General features: G+C 44.8%; 1 long non-coding RNA gene across 1 annotated transcript; it reads left to right on the plus strand.

Annotated features, from left to right (window-relative positions):
- Positions 1 to 4,509: 4,509 nt before the first annotated feature.
- On the plus strand, positions 4,510 to 6,436 carry LOC113906803. The gene is made up of 2 exons (XR_003514990.1): positions 4,510 to 5,669; positions 5,947 to 6,436. It is a non-coding gene; the product is annotated as an uncharacterized LOC113906803 (long non-coding RNA).
- Positions 6,437 to 11,787: the final 5,351 nt, after the last annotated feature.

Below are 11,787 nucleotides of genomic sequence, written 5' to 3' on the forward strand. Positions count from 1 at the left end.
GAATGAAAACAAAAGCCATAGGACAGAGTATGGAAAGCCATGGTAAATGGAACTTCTTGCTCATCACTAAAGAAAACAGGCTGACATGAAGAGTCAGTTCAGACAGAAACTAAAGATCAAACAACAGAGCATTTTAGCTTATGCTTTTTACAGCTGGATTCCAAGGAAGATAAATTCTATTTGAACTTATCTTTTCAAATATCTTGCTAATAAAGTCAGTCGATTATTGAGCGTCAGACAAGAAATTTAAAAGATGTATTATATGTATGTATGACTTAGGACATGTAATTGTATATGTATGTGAGATTAATATGGTAAGGGCGCTAATGGATAAAATAGCATGCAAGAACAGATAGACAATGTAAGCAGAGAGATGGAAATCCTGAGAGAGAACTCAAAAGAAATTCTAGAAATGAAAAAAACATGGAAATGAAGAATGCCTTTGATGGGCTTATTAGGAGACTGGACACAGCTGAGAAAAGTATCTTTGAGCTTGAGGCTATTTCAATAGAAATCTCCAAAACTGAAAAGCAAAGAGAACAAAAACTGAAGGAAAAAAAACCCAGAACAGAATATCTGGCGTCTCTGGACAACTACAAAAGATATAACTGAGTAACACAAATGCCAGAAGGAGAGGAGAAAAAGGAACAGAAGAAATATCTGAAACAAGAACAGAATTTCCCCCAAATGCTAGATATCAAGTCACAGATCCAGGAAGCTCAGAGAACACCAAGCAAGAGGAATGTCTCAGAAAAACTACAGCTGAGCATATATTTTCAAATTATTGGAAAGCAAAGGTAAAGAAAAAATACTGAAAGAAACAGAAGAAAAACACCTTACCTAAGGAGGATCAGAGACAAGAATCAATCTCACTTCTTCACAGAAACCATGCAAGCAAGAAGAGAGTGGAGTTAAACATTAAAAGTTTTGAGAGGGAAAAACTACCAACCTAGAATTCTGTACTCTGAAGAATTATCCTTCAGAAATAACTGAGAAATAGACTTCCTTAGACAAACAAAACTGAGGGAATGTGTTGCCTGCAGACCTGCCTTGGAAGAAAAGTTAAAAGTTCTTTGAAAAGAAGAAAATTGACATAGATCAGAAACTCAGCTCTACATAAAAAATGAAATAGCATCAAAGAAGGAATAATGATAAAACTTTTTGTAAAAACTTTTTATTTTCCTTAAGTGATCTAATAACTGGTTCAAAATAATAATAGGAACAATATTTGATTATGAATGCTTATGTATCTATCATATATATACATCTTGAAGTGAAGTCGGTTGCTCGTGTCCGACTCTTTGCCACCCCGTGGACTTTAGCCTATACCAGGCTCCTCAATCCACGGAATTCTCCAAGCAAGAATACTGGAGTGGGTTGCCATTTCCTTCTCCAGGGGATCTTCCCCACCCAGGGATCGAACCTGGGTCTCTCTCATTATAGGCAGACGCTTTACCATCTGAGCCACCAGGGAAGCCCTTATACATCTTATATATATGTATGTACACACATACACATATACCTATGTGTGTATGTGTGTGTATATATATATGTAATATGCTTATATAATAAGTGAAATGAGTGACATCAGCGGTACAAGGGACAGGGAGGAATTAGGATTATTTCCTTATTATTAGTCATTCACATGACCCAAGAAATTGTATAGTGTTATTTGAAAATGAGCTTGTATATTCTGACTTTAGTGCAACCACTAAAGAAAGAAAAGAAAGAAAAGTATAACTGATATCCCAAGAAAGAGAAAATGGACTCATATAAAATGCTCAGTTGAAACTGCAAAAGGCAGAAAAAGTGGAAGACAAATAACCTCAAGGAACATGGGCAACAAATTGAGAACAGTATCAAATAAAATAGATATTAATCCAACCATATCAATAATCCCTTTGAATGTCAATAGTCTGCATGCACTAATTAAAATACAAAAATTGCCAAAGTAGATAAAAAGACAAACAAGTGGTTGTCTACAAGAAATGCACTAAGTATAAAGACACATGTAGATTAAAAATACATGAACAGAGAAGGTTTATACCATTCTAACACTAATCAAAGGACTGGCTCTATTAATTTGCATCAGAGCAGATTTCAAAGCAAGAAAGTTATCAGGGATAAAGAAGGACACATAATGAACAAGAGGTCACTACTCCAAGAAGACCCAACAATCCTAATGTATACACATCTAACAGCATCAAACTTTATGAAAAGTACTTCTTAAGCAGAAATCAGGGAAAAGGTGTTAAGGGGTGTGTGTCTCATATTCTGGAAGAGTTTGGAATGCCCTCTCTACCATTCTTTCAACACTCCTGGATAAATACCAATGTGATTATTCTTTAACCCCCTTTTTCTAGGCTCAATACAGGGCTATTCATGTCTACCCATTTAATTCTCTTCAAATAACATGACCTTATTACAATCTAGTTTTGTCATTTCTTTATATAATTCAGTTTTCCAATAAATTTTGAGTTATCTAAACTTACCGGGAGTTTGTGATGGACAGGGAGGCCTGGCGTGCTGTGATTCATGGGGTCACAAAGAGTCGGACACGACTGAGCGACTGAACTAAACTGAACCTTAATGTAGCAAACCATGAAATCCTCAACAATGCATGTGCAAAACCTACCTGAGACAGGTCACATCTGCAAGTGGTTAATCTCAGATGTATTATGAGGGTTCTAGTAGCATTCTTCAATTCCTGACTCCTTCTGACCATGTCCCCAAATTCTGAAGGTGCTCTCTATACTGCCCACAAAGATGGCAAATGTGTGTTAGAATCTGAAAGTGCTAGAAGACTCTGGAGGGAAAGAGGAACTGAATTTATACTGTCCTGAAATAAATTTGGTCATACAGAGGCTGTCTCACATAGTTCTTTTATGTCTGATGCAGCTCAAGTATACAGATAGCCGATCCCCTGGAGTTTGTGGTAACAGAGCTCCTAACAGCCTGACTGGTTTAAATAGCAGTCATTTATTTCTTATAGTTCTTGAGGCTAAGAAGTCCAAGATAAAGGTGCCAACAGATTCTATTTCTAGTGAGAGCTCTGGCTGGCAGACAGTGGGCTTCTTGGAGAGAGAGGGGTGAGCTCTAGTCTCTTCCCATTCTTAAAAAGGCACTAATCCCATCACAGGGGCCTCTCCCTCATGACCTCATCTAAACCTAATTATGTCCCTAAAGCTTCTCCTCTAACTACCATCATATTAGTTAAGATTTCAAACTATAGGGTTTTCCCTGGTGGCTCAGAGGGTAAAGCATCTGCCCGCAATGCAGGAGACCTGGGTTCAATCCCTGGGTCAGGAAGATCTTAGGACTTCCCTGGTGGCTCAGATGGTAAAGCGTCTGTCTACAATGCGGGAAACCCAGGTTCAGTCCCTGGGTCGGGAAGATCCCCTGGAGAAGGAAATGGCAATCCACTCTAGTACTATTGCCTGGAAAATCCCATGGACAGAGGAGCCTGGTAGGCTACAGTTCATGGGGTTGCAAAGAGTCGGACACAACTGAGCGACTTCACTTTCAATTTCTTTCACTTTCAAACTATGAATTTAGGAAGGACACATACATTCAGTCCATAGCAGATACCACTGGGTTCTTTTGTACCCGATATTTTCCATTAAATGGGGAAATGGTAGACGGGTTTTGGGATGCATACAATTGTTTTGGTACAGAGCCCAAATGAATTCTAGAACAGAGAGGTTTGTTTCTAACCAGCTTCTTAAATGAGCTTTAAGTAAAAGGTGAAGGAAATTAATGTACCTAGAGATGTTGTACCATGATTTTGCCAAAGATTGTCCAGGGTCTTTTAAGGCCACAATTAGAGACAAGACTAGACCTTTCCATTCCTCCTCTGCTCTTCTGGACGCCAAACCACTGCCTTTCTCCAAAAAGAAAAATTAAAAACAAATTCTCAAGTGGTTTGATAGTAATTCAGACCAACAAATTTTACTTTCCATTAAAAGTCACCAGCTATCATGTGCTTAGCTTTAAATGGGAATAACTTGCTCTCAAAGAACATTTTTCAGTTGATGTCACTTGTGAGTTTTATTTTCGCCTAATAAAAAATGGATTTGCATTAGTGTGGCTTTGGTGACAGGAAACCCCTGCTTGGAGGCCTGACTTGGTGATCTGCCCATGCCCTGAGGAAAGCTAATTGTTCTACCAGCCAACTCAGAGGACTAACACTGTGGTCAGGAGAGGCCTTTGAGGGGACAGAGGAGAGGGGTTGGTGATAATGTTCTGGCTTCTTGCAGGGAGGCTCTCATGGGGCTTCTTCCCTTAAAAAAACAAACCAAAAAAAGGCATTAAAAAGATGTGTTTAGAGCAGGGTGTAGGGAGCAAGGGCTTTCCTGATAGCTCAGTTGGTAAAGAATCTGCCTGCAATGCAGGAGACCCCAGTTCATTTCCTGGGTTGTGAAGATCTGCTGGAGAAGGGACAGGCTACCCACTCCAGTATTCTTGGGCTTCCCTTGTGGCTCTGCTGGTAAAGAATCAGCCTGCAATGCGGAAGACCTGGGTTCAATCCCGGGGTTAGGAAGATCCCCTGGAGAAGGGAAAGGTTACCCACTCCAGTATTGTGGCCTCGAGAATTCAAAAGCAGGGGACTGAGCATGCCCCCTGCACTCAATACCACCAAAGCAGTGGGCAAAACACTGAAGCCACCCCACACCTCCAGCCTGACCCCTGGACACACCCCTATCCTCACCCCATATAAGGAACAGGATCACCCCACCCCCAGTGAGCAAGCAAGCAAGGAATCTGTTGTTTGTTCTCACTCACCCCTGCTGCAGCAGGATCCCCAGTAAAGCATTGCCTGGGTGGGGGGAAGTGCTTTTAGGTATGAGGATTGGAGAGAGGAGTGACTCATTTTAATGTGATTACCAGTTTGAGGGAGGCAGCCCTTCTGATACCTGTGTGCTCAGAGACTGGGACCAAATCTCTGCCACAGCTCTTCTCAGAGAAGTGTCACTGTGGCCCCACCACTCTGGGCAACGGCCTAGACATCTCTTTTCTGTTGGCCACTGGAAGAATCTCATCACAAGTCTCAAGAACAAAACAAATCAAAAAGAGTCTCTGCACTGAAGCTCCTGAAACCTGAACCCTGTCAAGTGCAGCCACAACTCTGTGGACACTCAGGATCTGCCCGCTGCGGGGCCCTGTGATGACCATCTGCTCGGCAGGCAGGAGGGTGACACCGAGGACCTGGAGGCACCATCGACCTAGGTCCTCAGAAGGGTTCGGGGGGCTCTCTCGCCTCACCGGCCCCTGACGTGCACACCCACACACACAAGCATCACACACAGCAACTGTGGGCAAGCTCCCTGTGGAAACAGCAACATCCGAACCTGGGGCCATGACAAGGGCCCTCCCAGAGGAGGAAAAGCTCTCCCCACCCATCCGCCTTGTCTCAGTGCTCACAGTGAGGACTCGGAGTGTCCGAAGATTCCTGAATACTGTTCTTGACAGACACCAAAGCGCTCTCCTCCTCCTCCAAACGTGGAGCTCTGGGGCTACCCCCAGGGAAGACGCCTCTGGCAGCGCCCAGCCCTCCAAGCCACTGGGGCCAGCTCCAGGAACACTGAATTCTGGCCACACTTGCAGCCAGGCCTGGTTACTTTAGATTCCCTCTCCTCCCCACTTGTCTTTTCAAGCTGGAGCCAGCCAAGGTATTCGTCATATTTTCAAGCTACCCTGCTGCTTGATTTATGCTCTGACAGGGCAGAAGGGAAGACTCTGGAGTGGGGTGGGGCAGGGGGGTGAAGGCGGGTCTGGGTTGGCAGGGGGTTGAGGGATACTGAAGGGTCCTGTCGCCCTAGGTAGGGGTCACTGAGGGTGTCGCCAGTTTTAGGATCGACTCTGTTCAGTTAGTGCTGAGGAGCACACAGGCTCTGTCTCAGGGGAACAGAGATGATATCCCTCTCTCTCCCTCTCTCTCATGTTGAGGTACAGCCATAAAAGGAGTGAAGCTTCATTTGCCCTCTCACTGGGTTTCACCTAAAAGGGCTTTCAGAAAAATTTCCAGCCTTCTCCTGCGGGACATTGGATGCGGTCTCGTTGGCCAAAGAGAAAACGAGTAACAGATGAAGCTCATACGGATGAAGAGGCCAAAACCGAAATGTTAATCACCTCAAAATATGCGCTGCTCCCTCCAAAACCGCTCTTGGCTCGCCTCAGAGGATCTCTGATTGGAGACTTTTCCCCCAGGGGTGGGGGGGTCTGCTGCTGATATTCGGGGTTACATTTGAGGGTCCAAGCTGCAAGAAGATAAAGAATTGTCATTCAGGGCACTTAACGCGCCCATTGTGGTGATTTGAAATGGCTGGAGTACTGACCAGCCCCTCTTGGTTAAAAGAATCCCACTAGGACACTCCCATAAAAGCTCAAGATGCTGTCATCCAAGATGAATAAAAATGCCTCTTTTGATTCCACTGCATATGAAAACATGAGATCATTGGAATATATTTAGAGTGAGATTTGGCAGTGTATTCATGTTTACAATTCTTGGACTCAAAACTCTAATGTGAACCGGAGGCTCTCTTTTCCCTCTTCACCTTCTTTTCTTTCTCTAAGAGGGTGAAGGCCTGTTCCAAGAGTTCAGAATCCCTTTCCTTATTAGATTCTGAAGTTAACATTGCTCTGTGATTGATGACATCTTCACTGCCACTGACCAGCTTTAGAGGCCCCATCTTGAGGTATTAATGTATTAATCAGACCACTGAAGTGACTCCACACCAGGGCGAAGCATCCATTGGGTTTGAGCAGAATATCTAAAAATACAGGCTTTTCCTCAGTTCTTTGAATCATGACTCGGTCTGATTGCATGAGGGAGAAGTCTATGATACCTTATGGTCACTGACTCCTGTTAATACATAGATTTGGGGTTCTTTATGGAGCCTTTAGGAGCAGCATGGAATCAATAAGAATCTGCCTGTGCTCTGCTGTCTGGTACTATCTCATCTTTAAGGGCTCTTGTTCTCAATACTGGCTACTCATTAGAATCATCAGGAAGCCTTAAAAAGCACTGATGCCTAGTCCCTAACCCACAGCGACTCTGATTGTATTGATCTAGGGTACAGCTGGGCATCAAAAGTTTTAAAAACAGTAATATACTCTATTTCCAATTTTAAAAAATAATCATTTATCACAGTGGTAAAGAATCTACCTGCCAATACAGGAGACACAAGAGACTCAGGTTCAATCCCTGAGTCGGGAAGATTTCCTGGAGTAGGAAATGACAACCCACTACAATATTCTTGCCTGAAGAACCCCATGGACAGAGGAACCTGCCAGGCTACAGTCCATGGGGTTGCAAAGAGTCAGACAGGACTAAATGACTAAACAATAACAATTAAAATATCAGAAAAAATTGGAAGAATACTTATCAATGTGTTGATTATCTCCGAGTGGTAGAATTGAGAGGAAATTTTATTCATTTCTACACTTTTCTATATGACCTGAATTTTTATTTCAACAAAGCAAAATGCAATGAAACAAATTACTGCCATAAAGAAAGGGAATGCTATTTCTCACTTAAAAGGAAAGAAGCTCAAATACTCAGAACTCTTCATCTCCCACCACAACCTGATGCCCTTCTGCATCCCCAGTTCTGAGAGTGGCACTGGATCTGCACAGCCGCACTTACTCAGTGCTCCTCCCCGCCTCCCATCTTCCCCAGCTCCGCTCACTTTATCTTCATTCATTAAGCATCCTTAATACTTCCGACATTTCTCTGCCTCTGGCCACACAGGCTCCCCATCCTCTGCTACCTCGATGTCGGTCTCCCATGATCTCGCTTCCATGCTGATGGCACTGGCTCCTCAGCAGGCTCTGTCCTGGAGGCTGCGGTGTGCAGTCCTCCAGGGCACACTGCAGCCACATTTGCCCTATACCCCACGCCTGGTCCCAGCACTCACCTGCTTCAAGCCTTCAATGACATCCTGCTTCAAGCCTTCAATGACATCCTCTATTTCCAGAGCGTGCTGCAGTTCCTCACACGGCTTACCAGGCCCTCTGTGACCTGCCCTGCCCACTCTCAGAGCCCCTGGCCCTGCACCCTTCCCCCAAACCATGTACACTGGAGACCTCCAAACATCACCTGTGCTTGTACTTCTGTGCTTGGAAGGCCCTTCCCTCCCACACTAACCATTTTCCCTAGTAAACTCCTACCCCTCAACTTTCTGCTGGGGCCGCCTTCTCCAAGGAATCTTTGCTTTACTGGATCTCAACACCCAGTCTCTTTCACATCTGCCTATACCTGTGTCTTTAAGTCTAGTGTTGGTTATTTGTGTGTGTGTCCATCTGTCCATCTCCCACGCTGCTCTCTGACCTCCTTGAGGATTAGGACCTCTCACCTTTGTGACCCAGCACCGCTCACATTGCCCGACAGGTCCCAGGTGTTCAATGTATGAGGTAAGGAGTGGATGGATAATATCGATCCCTTACATTTATACAGCTCTCTGATTTTTCAAAGCATTTCTGTATCTGTTTGGGGGTGGATGTTGTGACTTCAAATTGTCTTCAGAAGTACCACCTACATCCTCTGCACTCTAATTTATCCTCCAGGCAAGTCTGAAAGAGAGGAACCATTTATTCTTCCTCCTTTTTCTGGTAGTGAAAGTGAGGTACATGATAATGGGGGGCTGGTGGGGGAGCTGCTGCCCAAGGCCATATGTTCGGCATGTTGAAGACCCAGGAGACAGACTCTCTTCCTGGGTTCTTCGCCCTCACCACCTTATTTCTTCAGCACTTTGGCTCCACTGGCCTGGCTCCCGAGTCTGCCCTGGGCGATTGCCCACAGAAAAATGGAGATTGTCATTCATTAAAAAAAAATCCTGCCTCCTCCATTTTCCAATCATGCTTTCAGAAAGGAAGAGAGGGGAAACCAGAAGAAATGTGGAAACTGAAGCTCTGCTGAGTTTAAGATGAGCTACTCAAAGGTCTGCAGTCTACCACTATCCACCTTCTCTGGAGAGAAAGCAAACTCAGTATGTGCGGATTTCTCCTCAGGAGGAAGTAACACACTCACTAACCCCTTCCACTTTAACCAGGCCTGGGCTGCCAGGCACTCCTTTCCAGAGGGTCGTCAGTGGGAGAAAGAGCAGAGCAACCTGTCTTCTGACTCAGTGGCACGTCCTAAGACTGGACACAGTGACCAAAACCATGGCTCATGGCTTTGCCCATCAAGCCAGGGTTGGGAGAATAACATTAGGAGGGCCTTGTCTCTGGCACACTTGGAGTCATCCTCACTTGATCTTTGCATTAAGTCTGGTCCAGAGAAGGCTTCTTCTCAAGCAGGCATTGGAGGAGGTCATCAGGAAGATGTGGGAATCAAAGACCCCTCACCCCTCCCCTGGTCCCTGCACTAGGAGCTGCCCAAGGACACAGCCTTGAAATAGTAAGCTGTTGTTGAGACCATCTGGACAGTATATGTGACTGAACCCAGCTAAGCCCTCTGTATAAACTTTTAAGATTCTGGCAGGGAATGTGCAAAGATCTACTCTTCTTGAAGCTGCGCAAGACAAGCCTTATATGTCAGTCCCCTCATTTATCAAATCTGCCACCTACCAATTTAATCTGCAATGGCCCGCCTCTTTCCTAGTCTTTCCCTGCCCTCTGAGTACTGGGGGTCTGTTTCTGACAACATTCAGGGAAGCACCCAAGGTTTTGAATTAACAGCAGGGCCAAGGGTGCATCTTCACCAGGCCCTTCCCAGGACAGCGCAGAGGTGGGGGTGGGGGTGGGGAGGTTGTGAAGGTCAGGAGTGGGAGGGTGCGGCAGGGAGGAGTGTTGCCCCCACCTCAGATTCTCCTATAAGCTATAGGATGGAGCCCTGGTACAGGCATGTCCCTCCAAGGAGAAGGAAGTCACATAGTGGAGCTCCACCAACTCTTAACAGGCACCTATACTGTGCTATATACTATGCCAGGAGCCAGTTGAAAGTCACTCAGTTGTGTCTGACTCTTGGTGACCCCATGGACTATACAGTCGATGGAATTCTCCAGGCCAGAATACTGGAGTGGATAGCCTTTCCCTTCTCCAGGGGAGCCAGTTAGGTAGGGATAAATTAGACATGGCTCCACACCAGAAAAACAAGACATGTACACACAGAGGCAAATAACCATGATGCCTGGAAAACGGCAACAAGAGAGGCAAACAAGGTGCCATGCGAGTTTAGGAAAGATGATTTCCAGATGGGAAGTCAGCAAAGACTTCCTGGGAGAGATAGCATTATTTAAGCTGAAACTTGAAGTGAGAGTAAAATTTGGACAAGAAATATTGTTGACTGAGGATAGAGAGAGATGGAATAGTAAAGATAATAAAGGCTTTTCAAGTTGCAGTGTCTATGATTGGGCTGCTGCTGCTAAGTCACTTCAGTTGTGTCTGACTCTGTGCGACCCCATAGACGGCAGCCCACCAGGCTCCCCCATCCCTGGGATTCTCTAGGCAGGAACACTGGAGTGGGTTGCCATTTCCTTCTCCAATGCACGAAAGTGAGAAGTGAGAGTGAAGTCGCTCAGTCGTGTCCGACTTTTAGCGACCCCGTGGACTGCAGCCTACCAGGCTCCTCTGTCCATGGGATTTTCCAGGCAAGAGTACTGGAGTGGGGTGCCATTGCCTTCTCCAATGATTGGGCTAAATCACATGAAATTGCAGACATTTTCCTGTTTTACTTACAATAACATTGATTTCAGATGGCTCAACATAATACTTCCCAGGTGAGTAGAGACAGGAAAACACAGGTTGTAGAGAGGAAACAAGGCAGAAGTCCAGCGTCTGTCAGTAGCTGGCAAACATGCACTTAGTTTCACCTTTTGTCAACGTGTTGATAGAAATATCCCTGGGATGGCTTTTTTTTTTTTTTTTTACTTTCTCCAAAGGAGACTGATACTGTGAGGTTTGTCTGTTGTCCAAAGACTTGAACTTTAGAATCAACTGAAATAATGAGTTGCTGGAAAGCAGTGTTGCATCCCCAAGTCTGAAAGATTTGAGTTTAAATCCTGGCTCTATAACCTGTGAGCTATGCTGCCAGTTTCATAACTTTCTGACTCATACTTTTCTCACCTGAAAAATGGTGAAAATAATAGTATAGTAGTAACAGTATAGTATTATAGTAAAAGTAATAGCATTTCCCATAACATCTTATAGGAAAATCCAAACGAACTTTTTGGCCAACCCAATACTTCCCTTCTAGGACTTCCCAGGTTATCCAGTGGCTAAGACTCCTCAGTCCCAATGCTGGCAGCCCAGGTTTGATCCCTGGTCAGGGAACTAGATCCCACATGCCACAACTAAGACCTACTACAGCCAAATAAATAAATTGAAAAAAAAAAAGACTTCCCTTCCTCGTAAGATCATGGAATTGAATACATGAGTTGGTGCCTGCATGGCTTAGCATAATAGCTAGCCCTTAGAAAGTGCCCAGCAGCTGTTTGACTGTAACCTATGTCAAGAGGCACCGAGAAGGACACTGTGTCCACAAATCATAAAGGGAATTCCATCCTCAGTCCCTTGGCTTGTTTCAGTGGAGACAGCAAGACGGAGACCTATTTTAGTGCCCACTTTAGTCACAGAAGAGGGAAGGAAGACACAAGGAAACATACAATACTTGAGTTTCTCAGGCCGAAATAACAAGGGCTTGATGCGATCCTATAAAGCCATTCAGTTGCTTTCAGCCCTCAAGCAAACCTGCTAAGGAATTTCATGTTCCCAGGTCTCCCCTGGCAGGCACCCCTGGCACAGAGATGGGTTCTTTTGAGCAACAGGGTTTCTGCAAGCTACCGAGTC

Source organism: Bos indicus x Bos taurus, chromosome 16, assembly GCF_003369695.1.
Source record: "Bos indicus x Bos taurus breed Angus x Brahman F1 hybrid chromosome 16, Bos_hybrid_MaternalHap_v2.0, whole genome shotgun sequence".
NCBI lineage: Eukaryota > Metazoa > Chordata > Mammalia > Artiodactyla > Bovidae > Bos > Bos indicus x Bos taurus.